Source organism: Tribolium madens, unplaced genomic scaffold, assembly GCF_015345945.1.
Source record: "Tribolium madens isolate multiple individuals breed KSU strain unplaced genomic scaffold, Tmad_KSU_1.1 Scaffold_20;HRSCAF=117;Tcas5.2_LG4, whole genome shotgun sequence".
Taxonomy (NCBI): Eukaryota; Metazoa; Arthropoda; class Insecta; order Coleoptera; family Tenebrionidae; genus Tribolium; species Tribolium madens.
This window is the reverse complement of record NW_025400985.1, coordinates 3,484,729-3,490,728: the sequence shown is the minus strand read 5'-3', so window position 1 is coordinate 3,490,728 and position 6,000 is coordinate 3,484,729.

The window sequence follows — 6,000 nt, the reverse complement described above, 5'->3', positions numbered from 1 at the left end:
TATTTATTAAAATTGTGTTTCTCACAAACAGTTTTGTTATTTAATTTGCGTAAACTCATTTGTCAAAGTGACATCATTGTCAAAAAAATAAAACCGCCATTATGATGAGATTTAAAAAGCAGATTTTTTTTAAATTTTACTCTGAAACTACAAAGAAAAAACATTTTTTTTCACCTAAAACAAGCAAATTTTTATCTAAAACCCATTGTTCTGACTCAGTGGAAAAAAAGTTCATTTTTTTCTTGATTTTAAACTTGTTTTTTCTCTTTTTTAACTAAATTTGCTTGTTAAAAATTACTTTTATTTTTTTATCTTAAAGCTATTTTTTTGATTTGCCATTTATTAAAATTATGTTTTTCACAAATATTTTTGTTATTTAACTTGTCAATGTGATTGAATTTAAAACGCAGGGAAAAAGTAATTACAAGTCCAAAATCAAGAGAAAAATGGACTTTTCTTTCTACTGAGTTAGAATGGTGAAGTTTTAATAACAGATTTGCTCGTTTCAGGTAAAGCAAAAAAATGATTTTTCTTTGCAGTTTTGGCGTAAAATCAAAGATAATTTTTTTCCTCTTGTAAACTCAATTTGGGGACATACTGTATATTAATTTGAAATTTTTTGTCAGTGTCGTTTAACAATAAATTAAAAAAAACCCTATGTTTGGCTATTTTATTTTTTTATAAAAAAACTGTACAAAAGAATTTTTTGATTTATTTTTGGCGTATTGTAGATTGCCTACTTATGTTATTGTACTTTTTTCATGCAATTTGAATAATAGATACGTTTTTTCAAAAAAAAAAAATAAAGATTATTGAATTTTGCAATCCGTTACAAATATTCGAAATGAGATAAAAACTTTGTTAATGTGTGTGCGAAGTACTGATTTAATTCAGGAACAACATCCAATTGCAAAAAAACTAATTCGTTTACTGTTTTCTTAAAAAATCATTTTTTTTTACTTGAAGCCTTGTTTGAACATCTACAAGCGATAAATTCTTAAATATTTTTGAAAACTGTAATTTTGTAATTTTCTGTAAAAATTACAAAAATCTTAAATAAAAGGAATAATAATTTTTAATAAATTATGTACTATATTTTTTGTTTGTTCCAATTTATTACATTATAACTATCATTGTGGCTTCACCATCTATTTATCTTTCTGTTTTTAGCCACCAAAATTAAAAAAAAGAAAAATTATTTTTTTTAAAATTGACAAAAATGTTAATACATACCAAGAATCAGTTTTTTTTCAATTCAATTTTGCCGCTAATAAGAGTTTTCTTATAAAATAAACTAATTTGAACTTTTTTCAATTCAATTTTGCACCCTCTGATTGATATCCTATTGTTAAATTAAATTTCTAATATTAGTGAAATGTATGCGGCAAAACGGTTTTACATTTGCATAAAACACTATACTATCAATACTTTGAATAGAGAAAAAAAGCAATTTTGTTAAAAATTCAAATATAATTTTATAAATTAGTAACTAGATTACTTTGTTCTAAAAAAAACAGCTCCTAAAATATGGCACCACCTTGTGTGCCAGAAACACATTACTTCCCAGAATAGTGCAACTTTAAATAAAACATCAACAATTGGAATTACTAAAAAGCTCCTAAAAGTGATTTAAATCTCGTTCGGTGTTTGGGCAAACTTCCTTAAATTTTTTGTGGCAGGTGCTCTTTTCGTGCTTGAGAAGAGCTTCCTGTAACGAACTAAGTGTTATGTAAGAATTTCCAGTGGTTGATATTTCTCACAAATGATGAATTTTTGTTGATAGTTTTCTAGTGCGCTTGCAGAATATTATTACGTGTGTGGTTTATCGCTTGCGGCTCGGATGGATGGTAGAATATTAATATGCACTTTCGAGTTTTTATCTCGTCGAGATTCCTGGTTCAAATTTGAATATTTAGTGTTGGGAGGCAATTATGAAAAAAGTTCTTGGTCTTTGAGTAAATCAAGTTTATGCGCGGTATATTTGTGGAATCCAAACTCATACGTTCCATGGAAGGATGCCATCAATAAGAAAGGAATTTTAACTAAAATTAATACCACCGTCTTGAGGCATTTAACTAGTGGTCGCCGAAACAAATATTAATCGACTTGATAAGCAGACTAATGGATCGAGGCATGCACCCGCCATGTTAGATCGGCAAGCATTTTAGTCGCAAACCACACAAATTTTTTAGGGATTACTTTGGGAATTCGGATATGTAGGACAGCCGCCGATGTTTTATTTGGTGTCGTGAGCCCACATAATATTAAAATTCTACTTTTCACATCGATTACGATTTGGCCCGATGATTCTACTGAAGGATCTCGGCATCTTTGAGGACCGGTCATCAGACCTATTGTGATGCTAAATTAGATATGTACTTACAAAGTGGAAGTCGAGCTTACCGTTGGGCTTTCAACTGTGACTGTCAACGACCGAATTTAAAAATTACACGGGCTAAACGTGCAGCACTGTAATTTTGATAATGATATGCATGCTAAGCAAAGTAGGCTGAGAACGGGACAATACACATATGTACTATAAACCTCTACATATTTTCGGACAATGCTTTACTTAATTAGCTCTTCTTCTATGTAATTTCACGATTTTTTGAGACGTCAGTCGACCCTCTAATAATAAATCAGAGAAGAATATAAAAATACAATACCCACAAAACCGATTTATTAAAACATTTTTTGTTACTTTGCGTGCACGCACCGCATTAGTGAGCATACAGTTCTTTAAATAATAATCAACAATTTTGTGAAACTTATTTACACAGGGATTTTTGCAGAGTATGCAAAAATTTCCTAATTTTTGACGAGATATTTTTGCTGTTTATTTGTTTTAATTTTCCATATACAAGGTGATTCAAAATCGTTTAAACATTTTTTTGCGAGATCAGATTTTGGGTTAGGTTTTTGACCGTTCAGATTATGTAATTTTAAATTTAGTTAGCGGAAACTGCAGATCTTGCAAGATTGAACATACCTGTTGAGAAAAAAAAACCACCAAATTTAACTAACTAGCAAATTCAACAATAAATTAAATTTGACAACATCGGAAACAATATATGTAAGATGATAATATGGAAATTGACAGTTCTGTTTAAAAAAAAAAAACGGCTTGGAATGAAAATCTGAATTCTTCTATCACCATTCGAGAGTTGGTCCGACTCTTTTGAATCATTCTGTATGTACAGTCGGTGGACATAAAAAACTGGAACATCCAAAATTTGTTCATTGTGTATCAAACTTATAATTGTCACAATTGTGACTCAAAATAAAAATTGTCAGTTTCAAATATACAAAATGTCTAATTCACTAAACGTGCAAAAGCAAACGCCTTCGAAATGTAGTAATGGATCTTTCTGACAACATGTCATACTTTTTATAAAGATGTAAACTTGTGATTTTTTGACATATTATCATGCTTGCCCCAATTTTTTTACGTCCACCGACTGTACATACATACAGGCTGTCCCATATAAGACTTTCGGATCCAATCTCTGTCATTTGCTAACAGATTCTAACGAAAAAACGTAAATTATTTAGTAGGTGGAAAATAATATCGCATTACTAAAACAACCCTATTCCTTAAAATCTTATTTTAACATGCCTTTAAAAAATGGTAAATTATTTACTTAAAAATGTATATCAAATTATTAATCGCCAATAAAAAAATGCTAGAAGCAAAAATCTGTCCTTGAAAGAGGTCCCGCTTACAAAAAAAAAGATAAAATTGTATTAAAAGTGGCTGAAGGTGCAAAAACATGGGCGGCTATAAAAATGACACAATGACATTGATATGTGTCATTTGTTGTTTTTCTAAATCTCTAACTTTAAAAATTAATAAGATAATTTATATATTTTCAAAATGATTGACATCTCGGTAAGTCATGGAAATTCAAATTTAAGGTGGCAACATTGATACTTTCACAGCTTTATATTGTTTATCTTTGTACGATTACACGTCTATTTCACTATTTGTTACATTTATCGTTTTTAAGATGTTTTATTTTTGACTTTTTTTCACAGAAAATAACAATATCTTTAAAATAAAAAAAAATAACCAGGAGTTCCAGGAATTAATTTTTGGGGGGAGGGCTTTTTAAATTTTTTAGAGTGATAAGGGTTAGGTGTAAGATGAAACCTTTACTTTAGTATACAGGGCCGCTAAAAGTATGGATACATTTAAATATTATAAAAACTATTCATCAAAACTTATTTAAATTTGGTATATGCTTAAAAGTATTTAAATTCTATCGCCTCAAACTCAAATATTTACCAAACTTCTATCTCCATTTTCTCCAATAACAAAAAAGTGTAAAATCTTAAATCAAGATGAAAAATGTGTTTTTCTTAAAAAGAAAATGACCTGTTTGAGCATTTTTGCCAAAACAATATATTTTCAGTGTTAATAAAATGATTCCATAATTTTGCCGCTCAATAAATAAGCTGGTAAAGTTCATTATTCAAACAGATACGAATTTAATGTAATTAGATACCTAAGATGTCCCAAAAAAATACCGATGATGATTTTTTTCTTAATTATAGTAAATACTAAGTAAGTATCAAGAGATCAAGATTCGTCCTTGAATCCGAAAACGTATGTCCTGAGCGTATATCTGTGAAACGTCAAATAAAATGACAAGTCGAAAGTTAAAATGGCATGACAGTGCCGTACCCAAGGGGGGGGATTAGGGGGTTCAAACACCCCCCCCCCCCGAAATGCTGAGCACTTGTTATATAGTGTGATAAGTGTTAAAAATTTAGTTTTTTTGTTATTTTTGTGAGTTAATTTTAAATTTTTGTGAATTAATTTTTCATGTGTTAATTATACAGTGTTTCATTTTTATTGTTAGGTACAAATTTAAATAGTTGATAGAATATTTAATTTTAAAACAAAAGTGTTTCGAAAATAATCTATGAAAGGGAGCTACGCCCCTAAAAAAGGTACGTTTTTAAAGGGTTTTTCCTAATATTTCAGAATAGATAAAATTACAAAATTTGGTACCTTTATATGTACACCTAAACAAATGCCAAATAACAAAATTTTTAATCAGGGGCGTCCTAAATGCTAAAACAAATGTATTTTTTAATTGTTATGCTGTTTGTGGTCTGTTACATAAATTTTTAAACCGATTTTTACTAAAAATCCGTAAATTGTATCGAAAAAACACAAAAGACCTTTTTTATGGAAAACTATGAAATTTTGTTGCTGAAAGTGGCAAGAAACCACAGGCAATATAGTTAGAGTAAATTTTTACCCTAATGCTAGTTTAGAAAGCCCCTAATTAAAAATTTCAACATTTTATTTTTGTACTTGTTTAGGTGTATAAAAGTTATGATATGTACCAAACTTTAAATTTTTTTCTAAAATGATTTCGCGTAGCATTTTTCGATATATGTTCATAGAAAATTTTTGTTTTAAAAATGAATATTCTATCTCCTGTTCAAATTTGTAACAATAAAAAGTATTAAAAAATTATTTTATTTTTTGTTACTTTTGTGAGTTAATTTGTATTTTTTTATGTTTAATTAGGATCTCTTATTTCAATTTAAAATAAAAACGTGTACTTAGAGATTTGTGCTTTTTAATCCGCCTTCTTTCATTTCATTTTCATGGACCAACAAGAAACCCCCTCCCCTCAAAATAAAATTCTCGTCACGGCCCTGTGGCATGATGATTTTAATAACAAAATTTATGATTTATCTTATACGTCGGCGACTAATTCCAGCCCATTTTTCCGTTTGATTTTTCGACTTGTCATCAAAAATGACTTGATTACAAATTATCTTAATCTCTCGGTATATGTAAAAAAAATGTAATGTTTTTATTTAAAAAAACTTTAGGTATAAGGTTTTTATATTAAAATTTAAAAATAAAAAATTGAAGCTTTCGGTGGCAAGTTTGAGGGGGGGCCTCACCCCTGGATCCCTTGGCTTTTATGCGGTAATATCAGTTCGTATAAACGGCGCAATTACCCCTATTGTGCGTGG